The sequence below is a fragment of the Podarcis liolepis genome, assembly GCF_965112155.1.
Source record: "Podarcis liolepis genome assembly, chromosome: 5".
Classification (NCBI taxonomy): Eukaryota; Metazoa; Chordata; class Lepidosauria; order Squamata; family Lacertidae; genus Podarcis; species Podarcis liolepis.
Genome location: NC_139556.1, coordinates 60,012,536 through 60,024,946, shown reverse-complemented (window position 1 = coordinate 60,024,946; position 12,411 = coordinate 60,012,536). Strand labels below are relative to the sequence as shown.

The 12,411-nt window shown below is 43.1% G+C and overlaps 1 long non-coding RNA gene across 1 annotated transcript in view; it reads right to left on the bottom strand.

Annotated features, from left to right (window-relative positions):
• Window positions 1-12,411, bottom strand: part of LOC310707832 — a 62,219-nt gene that overhangs the window by 10,526 nt on the left and 39,282 nt on the right. The window contains exon 2 of the long non-coding RNA XR_014526741.1: window positions 8,364-8,575. This is a non-coding gene — a long non-coding RNA (uncharacterized lncRNA). The remainder of the gene's footprint in view (window positions 1-8,363; window positions 8,576-12,411) is intronic.

Below are 12,411 nucleotides of genomic sequence, written 5' to 3'. Positions count from 1 at the left end.
CTCCACGGAGACTCATAAAGCAAATACCCCCTCTCACACAGAGCACCAAAAGTGTCTTATGTTTGGGGGATTTCTGCCTGCTAAATCTTGCTTGCTCTCCTCCCTCTCCGCCCACCCAATGCGGCTGGATAGGCTTGCATATGCTGACACTGGCCAAACAGATGGAGGGGGGAGCTAATGTGTGTGTACATCAGCTGCATCCAGCCCAGACGCTGATCTATAAACTAATCCCACCCTGATCTATAGCCTAATTCACCTAAAACACAATTACAATCTGGAGGAGAAAAATATTGATTTCAAAATTGCTTTGCAGCTGGTGGAATGGAATGGAGGGTGGGGGCACAGAATGGCAGGGGAAAGGGAGCGACAGGCAAACAGCAAAGACCCAGGAGACCGCAAGTGTTCTGGATGAAGAACAATCTGTGAGGTAGAGCCATGGCTGTCTAGCCTAAGGAACAACAAGGAGAGTAAGATGGGCGTCGTTTCCTCAGGAATCAGGAATCAACAGCTGGAGGTCCCTGGGCCAAATCTGGTCATTGTGTGTGGAGGGAATGAGAGACTCATCATGAGAGCACCAGATGGACCAATGAACCCTTTTTCCAGCTATGGTCCAAGTTGGCCAGGGACAAATAGTTATAGCTTGGTGTGATGATGAGCTGGAAGCAGCAATGCTTCCGAGTACCAGTTGCTGGAAACCACAGGAGGGGAGAGTGTTCTTGTGCTCATGTTCTTCTCCTCGGTTTCCCACAGGCATCTGGTTGTTCTCTGTGAGAAAAGGATGCTGGGCTAGCGGGACATGATCCTGTTCCAGCAGGCTATTCTTAAATTCTTACGAGAGGAGGCTGCCGATAAGAAGAGAAGAACTGCCGTGAGTTGCGATCAAAAGGTAGAGTGGCAGTTCATGCAGATGGAGGCTCAGCTGGTTGCTTTGAAGGCAGGGACTTCGGGAGGATGAATCTCATACATTCTGGAGAGTGGTCAGTTGGTAGAGCATGTGACTCTTATTGTCAGGGTTGTGGGTTCAAGCCCCATGTTGGGTGAAAGTTTCCTGCACTGCAGGAGATTGGACTAGATTATCATTGTGTCCCCTTCCAACTCTATGATTCAGTGGGAGGGGGTGTTGCTAAATCTGGGATGCATCCATTGCAGTGCCAAATTCTACTAATTGCAAGTGGACCAAGTAGCCATTTTTACTCAATCTGATAATTTGCTAGGGGCCTTGGTAAAGGTCCATAGCTGTCAACTTTTCCCTTTTCTTGCAAGGAATCCTATTCGGAATAAGGGAATTTCCCTTTAAAAAAGGGAAACGTTGACAGCTATGTAAAGGTCATAACCTCACTATGTCCCCCTGACACACAGCCCCAGATCTGAATCATGTGCAAAGGAACATAACAAAGGTGCCAAGCGATACAACAGAGCCAACCCAGCCCCTATGCTTTGAAGTGAGAATCAGAACTGAGGTCACACTGAGACAAAACATGGGTCTGACTTATTTAATCACCCCAAATTTGATTGGTTAAACCAGGCATAGGCAAACTCCGGCCCTCCAGGTGTTTGGGACTACAACTCCCATCATCCCTAGCTAACAGGACCAGTGGCCAGGGGTGATGGGAACTGTAGTCCCAAACATCTGGATGGCCGGAGTTTGCCTATGCCTGGTTTAAAACCATACAACATTCATCTTCATGCAGTGCAACTTTGTGTACATTTTTCTCTGAATGAAGTTCCAAATTGTTTGATTGAGCTTCCTCCCTAGTTCAGTACTGCAGCCTTAGACTCTTGCTCATTCCTCTGTAAGGCTACAACAGCTATAACTTTACCTGGTATATATGGAGGGTGCTATGACGACACATATATTTATAAATTCACAATTTCCCCATAGATTTTCTTCACATTTGTGTGGCTCAATGGATCTCACCAAGACCAAAAAACAAACAAAAATGGGAATGCATGTATACTAACATTTACAGTAATGAGGCTTGCCTTAAATTGGAGAAGTAGGCTTAGGTTTTAGTACTGCCAGAGTCTTCCACAGTTGTACCACCAGGGGCACAGGAGGGCCCCAAATGAAGCCAGTCTGGCTTACTACAGGCTGAAAGAAATGAAGTATAGACCATCTAAAGAGTGCAGCACACACAGACACACACACCATTGCAGGACAGCTGCATGGAGCATAATATCCCCCACATGCTTCCAAATCTTTCTGACCCTGCTCCGTTGGGTAATCCATCTCGGTGTGCAATTTATAAGTGACTTATTCAAAGATTGCTAATATGTGGAATCTGAAACAAAAAAAATTTGGTGCTTTATGTATTGCTGCTAGATTCTGTCAACAAGGACATCATTATCATTAACAAATCAAGTTATTTTGCAAGACTTGAAAGCTGCTCTGCTGTCAGCCAACTCCAGGCTGAGTCCTCTTTCCTGGCAGCAGCGTTTGAAAGGATGATATATGGCACGCAAAGGGAGGAAGGATATGTTTAATGGCAGATGGAAGTGTTCTATTGATTACACAGACAAGACATGAAATACTGACATAGGTGTTATAGAATTTACTAAACATTTATGGAGAGCAGTGGAACACTCAGTGGCTCAACACTCAAAATGCTTTCTCTCTCCCCAGGAAGGCACTGAGAATGAGGACTTTCCTTCTTGTTCCAGACTGCTTGGCACAGTTCAGCCTCTGATTTGTCCAGCCTGGGTATTAGAGGGCTGCACTATAGCCAGGAATAAAAGGCTGTTCCTATCACCACCTCAAACATTCTTGACCTGAACATTTCCTTTTAAGCTTCAGAAGTCTTTTCCAAGTTCCAAATACCAGATTTTTGTATTGCTTGCTCACTCTGGCATGCTAGCGGGTTTTAGTTTTATCATTTGTGTAATCATTTATGTAATAATATTTATTGTCAGTTCATAATGATATAATAAATATAATAAATATGGATCCCCAAGGATGTGCTCTACAGGGAGCTAGCTTCAGGCACAGGACTCATTGGTAGACCAACTCTGCATTACAAAGATGTCTGTTAAGGTGGCATGAAGGCTGGCAACATCAACCCCACTGTGTGGAAATCCCTTGCAGAAGATCACAGTACCTGGAGACAGTCAGATTGCGCATCCATAGCAGTGAGCAGAGGAGAAATGACTGCTGGGAGCAGAGATGGATTATCGGGAATGCAACAAGTTCGATTGCACTGGGCAGAGAGCCTTGGGGGCACCACAGGGGTGCCAGAACTATGATGTAGAATGGAAGGCGAGAGGTGAGTGGCACAAAATTTTGACATCACACAGGGTGCTGCTGAAATTTGAGATCCCAAGGTCCACCACTGCTGGGAGTAGCACAGAGAGAAGAAAGGCCACAGCACATCTGTATCAGCACAACCAGATGCCTTCATCTGCCCCAGCTGCATTAAAACATGTCTCTCCCATATCAGTCCCTATAGCTACAGCAGGTGCTGTAACTCTCCAATGGTTTGACTTCACCCCCAAAGGCACATTCCTCCATTTTCTCCCGAGACATATGGATGCCAACAACTGAATAAATATGTTATACTAATTATCTGTGCAAGCATTTTATGAACTCTAGATATTCTACCAATGTTCACAATGTGCCTTGATGTGCATTGAGTTCCACAGGACAACCACAAATCACATCTGTTGACTCCTTGGTATCTTGCTGCTAAATTCATCACAGAAGTCCTAATTCTTGCATTATGGAAGCGAGTAAATAACATAACCAGGATAACTTGGTTCATTCTATTTGTGATCTGATGTAGCGTCATTTACTGAGACAGGCTCAGTAACCCACATATGGTGCCAGGTGAAGCTGCTGGTGGGTTTTATTTCTTATCATGCTTCTGGTTGTCTTAACCTTCTTATCATGCCCATCAGTGTGGTATCAGTTCATTTGGCACAGAGATTGAAATCTGGAGGAAAAAGTCGCACAAAGGTGGCAGCTGGTAAGACAACAGCATCAGATGCATATAATTTCTTTCAAAATTAGATTTATTGAAGTCCTGTCTAGTGGAAATCACTGTAGCATGGAACACTCAGCATATGGATTTGATCATTGACTTATGCCTGACTACATTTTTCATTAGGGGAAATATTGGCTGTGAATGTTTTGACCTCATAATCTCTGTATTTTAAACAATAACCAGTGGAAAACCAAACTAGAGTGGGGAGCTAGACATTTTGTCTCAAGTACTCTATTGTGCTTAGGAATGAGTACCTGTAAAAAATAAAATAGAAATCAGACATTGCTTAAAAAGAGGAGTTCTTTCTCTGCCTTATCACTGACAAGCATAGAGAACAGGTGGCAATCCGATTTTCTTCAATGGCTAAATGAAGGAATCTCCTGCTTCCAAGTTGAATATATGTTTGGAGAGGGATTTAAGATGGTGAGGCCACCAGGAACACAGCCAAAGGATTTGAAGTCCAAGCACTGGACACACCAGGGGAGATTTGATTGATTTGATTGTGGGCGACTCATATTTAATCCTGACAAAGATCTGAGGGTCTTTCACTGAACTTGTAGTACCAGCTGAAGAAAAGACCAAGGTCAACATTTCTGGTTCAGGGCCCAAATGACCATGACTGAATACCACCATTTTTATAGCATCAGGAGGAAGTGAGATAAAGATCATGCACTTCGTTTTGCCACACCCAAACATGTAGCAGACAGTTTTATAGCAATGGCACTAGACTTAATAAAACTTGCTTTGTACCATTTTAGAACTTTCTTTGTGAGCATTCATTTTCTAGCGCTGGAAGGAATCCTCAACCTGCGTCTCACTTTTGGACAATTTTGATTTGCTTTCCAGGTTTTGACATAGCCATTAGTTATTAAGAGAAATTATTTCTATTGTTGTTGTTGGATCATTTTTTAAAAATTAGCTACAGGCAGCATCACAGAACAAAGAAACAGAATACCCATGAACAGAGTTAATCACAAATGGCTAATTATTTCACCCCATCTCTCCCTCCCGAAATCATGAAATATTATCCCCATGAAAAAAGGAAAAGGTATCTTCACTCATTATCTCTTCATGGATTTTATGCACCTAATTCATCAAACTAGAAACACTTCCTGCTTGTCTCCTATCAGTTTTGGAATAAAGCTGGTGACCCCACGGATTCTAACTGCTGGAGGTGACGCTTCTAATTTATATCTTCCAGCAAATGCCCCAAACTTATATTCCTTCTAGCTGTGGACAGAACTTTGTGGAACATTCCCAAATTGAGGCGCATGTTAACATTGCCAGTTTGAATGATTTTCTGTGAGAACAAAGGCATTTAGCCTTGAAAGGTGTTGCTGTGTCTTTAACAACTGCACGGCAGCACAATCTTTGTGCAGACAGGGGATGCCACCTCTGCTACATTCTTCACCAGCTAAGAAACAATTCAAAAACAAAAAACGTAGGAACCAGGAATGCACTACAAGTTCATCATGTCCTTATTTCTGAATGGAAGAAGAAGAAGAAGAAGAAGAAGAGTTTGGATTTGATATCCCGCCTTTCACTCCCCTTCAGGAGTCTCAAAGCGGCTAACATTCTCCTTTCCCTTTCTCCCCCACAACAAACACTTTGTGAGGTGAGTGGGGCTGAGAGACTTCAGAGAAGTGTGACTGGCCCAAGGTCACCCAGCAGCTGCATGTGGAGGAGTGGAGACACGAACCCAGTTCCCCAGATTACGTGACTACCGCTCTTAACCACTACACCACACTGGCTCTCAACAAACATGAAATAGTCAGCAGAATACTTAGTCTCCTCAAACTTTGGTGATTCTTGTCACAATGTGTTAAGAAGACGCTGCTGGATCAGACCAAAGATTTGTCCTGTTCTTACAGTGGCCAACCAGATGTCTGTGGAGAGCTTGCAAACAGGCCTGGACCACAAGAGCACTCTTCCCTCCTGCAGTTTCCAGCCATTTATTTATTGCGTTTATATCCCATCTTTGCATCCAAGGAGCTTAAGGTGGCATGTACATGGTTCTCCCCCTTCCTAATTTAAGCCCTACAACAACAATGTGAGCTATGGTAGGTTACACTGAAAGGCAGTGACTGGCCCAAGGTCACCCAGTGAGCTTTTTGGCCTAGTGGAGGTTTGAACCCTGGTCTCTCCCAGGTGCTATTCTGACACTCTGACCTCAGGGGCTCTCAAATTAATTTTCTGCAGGAATAGCCAATCAGCAAACACATAGGAAGCTGTTTTGTTATGAGTCAAACCAATGGTCTATGTTGTTCAGTATTTTCTTCTACACTTCAGGTCAAGCAATTTGTTCATTCACGCCAGTACTGTCTATTGCAACTGACAACAGCTCTCCAGGGCCTTAGTCCTTCCCATTACCTGGCTGCCACCAGATTTCTTGAGATATCACCCTTTCCCTTAGATAACCAGTAGGTCACGGTGTTTTGCAGCATAATTTCTTGTTGGAGTTCCTAAAACATCAGAAGCCCTCTCCAGAGCAACTCAGCACAGGGCTTTTGGTGGGGCTGCCTGTGTTTTGTGGAACAACATTCCTGTCGAGATACAGAATTCCTGAAAGTGCCCATTATCTGTACTTTCTAGAAACATCTGAGGACATTTTTGTTTTGACAAGCATTACCAGCTGGTCTCTGCCTTGGATCCTTATTTTGCTTTGTTTTCAAACTCATTTTTAGTTTTTTTATACAGTTTTAAAATTACAATGATACCTCAGGTTACAGACACTTCAGGTTACACATGCTTCAGGTTACAGACTCTGCTAACCCAGAAATGTACATTGGGTTAAGTACTTTGCTTCAGGATGAGAACAGAAATCATGCAGCGGCAGTGGGAGGCCCCATTAGCTAAAGTGGTACCTCAGGTTAAGAACAGTTTCAGGTTAAGAACGGACCTCCAGAACGAATTAAGTTCTTAACCTGAGGTACCACTGTATATGTGTGCATGTGGATAGAAAATGATAATAATGATAATGATAACAATAATAATTTTATTATTTCTACCCCATCCACTCTGGGTGGCTTCCAACACATATAAAAGCATAAGACAGATAGAAAATAGATAGAATGTTTGTACATTGCCTTGAGACTCATGTGAAAAGTAATTAATTAATTAATAATACATTGCTGTTGTTTTTTAAAATGGGGATTGAACCTGGGACCTTCTGCATGGGCGTAGCCAAGGGGGGCAGTGGGGGCAGATGCCCCCTCTAAAGCAAGTAAATCAATACGAAATACTTAACTGAGGTTCTGCCCCACTAACATAAAGCCTGGCTATGCTCATGGCTTTGGTTCCTCCCACACATCATAATATTGAGTTGAATTCTGAACCAGGTGCTGGTTAAGAAAACAATTGACTATGATGACCATGTAGCAAAGTCTTGGGAGACACATGCTAAACTCTGTGTAATCCACTTTGCATACAACCTCAGTGTGACTCGGTCTTTTGTCTCAATCCCAGCTACTGAAGTAAAGGCGGAAATCCTGAACTTGGAGCAAAATCACACACTGAACATAAAAAACCCTGGATCCAAACACAGCCCAGCATACTGTTTCCACTGAGCTGTGAGATGGCCCTGGGCAGACTTGTAAGCAGAGCATGAAGAGGACAGCTTTTTCCTGTTGTGTTGTTTATCTCAGTTATCTAATACTAAGAGGTATGCTGTCTTTGTATATGGGGATGTGATTTAACAGTAAGGATCGACTGCCCAATCCTCTATGAATTGTCTAATTTTCATTTAAAAGATCCAACTAAGCTGGGAACCACCAACATTTCCTTTGCAAAAAAATTCTATACTGCCAACATTAAGGGGGGGGGGAAACTATCATGATGGTAAGCAGGATAAAACCAGCAATAAAATTACACCCGTTGAAGAAATACAAATCACAAATTGCTACCATCTTTGTGGTAGCAAACTCCATGAATTCATTTTTTAAAAGTTAGTTGAATTCTTAGAAATTGTACATCACCTTGGACACTTTGTGGCAGCAACACAATTAATAACATTAATTTGTTAACTGAATGTGTGTTGTCTTCAGAAATACGGCTATCCAACACTCTGAAAGGGAGAGGGGTTAGGGTTACAAGGGGGAGTGCCAAGCTTTGTGTAAGCCAAAATCATGACATCACATAAAAATGATGCTTGGAGAATAAATGTTTTAAAAGGAAGCGCCAATATAGAAAGGTTTACCGCAGGAAATTTAGCAAGCCTGGCAAAGAGCTACAGAGCCCAGGAAACAAGCACTAGAATGTCAATACAGTGGCATTTTAACAGCTTTTATTAATGTTTGAAAGCAAACAGCAGGTGTGGAATGGGCCAGGAAAAGCAATTGTATCAACAGAATCATAGCTTGTCATCTGCATACCTATAACCCAACTGACCTTTGGGGTTTCTTTCTGCATTCAGGAGTCATGTTCTCATTTATTTGTTCCATTCTGCATTCAAAACATGGTCTTAAAAGGGGAGGGGAGAGAATCCAGTCGCATGAAAACTTGTGGGGCAGAGTCCTGCCGGATTTCAGAGCGAAGCCTTGTTATATATTGCTTCCAGCACAAGCCTTTTCCGTAAAAAAGCAAATGCAAAAGGGGACCATCTGGGGGAATGAAAACACATTTGAATCAATAGGATAAAGTTAACAGAATAAAAATAAAATAAAATAGAATGAACCAAATGGGATAAAAATTCCTGTGGATATATTAACGCTGAATACCAGATTTCAGGGCAGCTGTGAAATCGTAACATGGGCCAAAACTTCTTATGGTGTAACCCTGTACAGCTTTCATCAATGATGCGTTGCACCTGGTTGGATTTTTAAGAGCTTTTTGAGGAGATACTGTAGTTAAAATTGGGATAATGTAAACCTCCAAGTCCTTCCCAGGTCTTGACGGTGGGGGAAGGAGCCAGGTCCAATCCTGGCTGAAAGTTATCCTTGCCCTCCAGAGCAGAAGAACCCATACTACTAAAATTACTGGAGACATGTTTATATCCGGGCTGGCTGCTTTGGGATGAGATGGGAGAATGTGGGACTTCAAAGGCCTCCTGGGGAACTTTGGGGAGCCAATAAGATGGAGTATTCCAGTCAATGCAAGCATGAGAATCTGCACTTTCCAGTTCATGTGCCCCAAATGTAACTGTGTTAGTTCCCTGCTCTGTTCTGAAGTTCAGGCACAAACATAACATTAACTACCAAAAGCCAGGAGCTCAGTTTGACACCCTCCCTTAAGTGTTCCCAGTGGTTAGGAAATAAAGAGCTTCTGTCAAATCAGATGTGCCATGGGAATTCTATGAATGGATTTCACAATTTATTTATTTTTTTCAATTTACAAAACCAGTTGTAGAGACTTGGATTGGGGCTGCGAGGAGGTTAACCTTCCCCAGCCGACACACATGATTTCCCTGTTGAAAATCACACCGACACACCACAAAGCTGCTATTTAGAAGAACACAGTCAGCATACAGTGTTATGCCTGCAAGTTTTGTCTAGTTGAGGCTAATAGCATCTTCAGAGAAATGATTCTCCATGGAAAAAGATAGCAGGGGCAAACCTCTCACACAGTCCTGACCTAGGCACAGGGAGGGGGCTTGCAGCTCCTTCAGACCCTGACCAAAATAGTCATTAGCAATGGTGGGTGGCACCCTGTGGGGCTTGTAGGGTGAAATACAGGAAGGTCAGCAGTAGATAGAGCCAGAGCCAATGGCTGGCAGCATGGGCATAGCCCAGGGGGCAGGGGGACAGCTGGCCCCTTAAATAAATCAATAAATCAATAAAAAAACTAACTGTGGTTCTGCCTGCCCCCCCCAACAACAAAAATCCTGGCTGCACCCATGGCTGGCAGAGCTCATCTTCCTCTTTCCATCTTCTGGGTGGCAACAATGAGCAGGGCCTTTTTAGCTATGGCACCTCACTGCTACACCACTCTTCTTCCTCCTCCCTTCATTCACCAAATCCCATCCCTAATTATCTTTAGAATGAGATTGAAAGCATTCTCCTCAGCTCCTAATGCAGTTCAATTTTCCTGCCATGTCTTTCTGCCAGATTTAATTTTTGACTTTGTTCTAAGTACTTTCATTTTATCCTTTCATTGTGATGTTTACCTTGACATCTGCCTCATGAATCAGTATGATTAATAGGCAGGTGCTGTATTCTATTAACCATAGACTTGTGTTTTAAGAATTTTGTCCTGAGCAGGACCCAGTAGCTGAAGAGAGAGGGGGCAAGAGGAGAATAATGGAAGCAGAAAACATTTTTTAATTCAAATAAATACTGAGAATGTAATTGGATGTCCTGAATAAGAATCTCCTTAAAAATCATTAGAATCTCTTTCTGGTGGATAAAGGAGTAAATAGAAAAGGAGGGAATACATATTTCCAATAGATACATAAATAAATAAATGAGGCAGAAGTTAAGAATAGCAAGGTAACTGCATTTGAACCAGAAGCATAGGGTAGGGGACTCTTACTAATCCACAGTCCCATTTCCTGCTGCCCTGAGGGTGTTCCCACCCTAATACTGACCTGAAAACATGACCACTTAGCTTAGGAGACAGGCTTGGTAGAATGGCTGCCAGCCATCAGTTAAAATACTCACTTGTCAGCATCTCCTTTGTCCAGAAAATACTTTGACATACTACACTGCAACAGCTTCAATGGGGATATTTTTATACAATGATTTGATAGCTGATGTGTGATATTTCCTTTTACCTGCCCTCACTTCTTTCCTTCCTAGGCGTTGTCCAGAGCTGAAAGCATTCACCAGTTAATCCATATGATTAAATGACAGACTTGATAATCACAGCCATTTAAATATTAAAAGGTGAATTTTAAATCAGGCTTCTCTAGGACTTCTTCTGTCTATGTGCGAGGGATCAGTATGGAAGGTGTTGTTGTAAACAATTGATCACATTTACTCATTCAGAGAATGACTTGCCAGACAATCATTTGCCAGACAATGAATGACTTGCCTGTGGAACTATTTCCATCAAAGATCTTGAGATGATATCACGTTCACTGAAATGCTGTATCAAATTAATCAAATAATAAGTCAAAATCAGGACTATTAATTGACCCAGATCCTTCATTTGGGTGACACCTCTGGTATTCTGTTTGTCTTCACCTTGCAATTGTCCCTGCTTTCCCCCCAATCCAATGATGTTAACAATCTCTCAAAATAGTAGCTGCGCCAATGAGAATCTACATTTCCGCCATTTGCATGCCATGAAAACTTAAATGCTGCTATTTTCCACAGCACATCAAAGGAATGGAGCAGCTTTGGGGATAATATGGATTAACATAAACTCCTTCAGATCACGTGCCTTGCTGGGCTTGCCAAGTGGGATTCCATAATCAGATTTCAGTTGGGCTTGCTCTCAGAGAGAGGGTGCTGAGTTCCATTGTATAGAAATGGATACTATATTGGGCAACAGCGTGTGGATGTATTGACTGAGCCGTTGACTGGGGAAATCTCTCTTGTAGGGCCTAGATATCCAGCAAATTTATATCTATTGTATAATATCTGCAGTGGCTTCCTCCAAAGAATCCTGGGAGCTGTAGGTTGGTATGGATGCTGGGGAGCCTCTCTCAGAGTTCCCCAGCCCCCCTCATAAAACTACAACTCCCAGCATCCCCTGGAGAGGTGGAATGACCAAGTGGTTTTGTCTGCAGGGTAGATGATCACATGCCCCTTGTCTCCTTTCTAGATAGTTCATCAGCAACTTTGTTTTCAACCTCAAGAGAAGGAGGCCATATTTTCAGGGGATGGGGAGGACATGCTTCCATCGAGCTTGCCCATCATCTGTCTGGGTCTGTGTTTCTCCAATTGTTGGGAAAGCATCCCAAGGTGGATGTTGACAGTTGCTAAGAGGGACACAACTCTGTCTTCACTGATTCTCCCCTATCCCATATTTTATGTCTGCCTTGCCTGGGCCTGAAGGCAGAATGTTGGCTGGCACTTTCTCCCTGCAACTCAATCAGTGTAACACAAGTGGTTGTGTGCTGTATTAGCTGGGAAAGAGAAGACATTTTGCCTGAGGTCAGAGAGACAGGCGTGCCTTGGCTGTTCTCACTTTCCCTGCCTGGCAAGCAGCACAGTGAGCTCTCTTGGGCCATCTGGAAGTGTCTTCACCAAATGCATTTCTTGCCTTTCAAGTGCTTCTGACATGGGTCATGTCACCAGTCCCTATGCCCCTTCCTCCCCTTCTGGTCTATGGCACACCATACAATCTCCATATACTCAGATACTGTATGTGTATCCACGTGCACATGATTTTCATGGGTGGGCAGTGGTGGAGCAGCAGCACACTTGCTACACTTTGGGTGGGCGTGCAAAGTTTCAGATCAAAGAAATCCTGTTTTTTCCTGTTTGCAGCCAAAGAGCAGTGCTGGTTGGTAGCCCTTTGACAATCTTGAAGCCACCTCCCCTTCCCTTGGAGA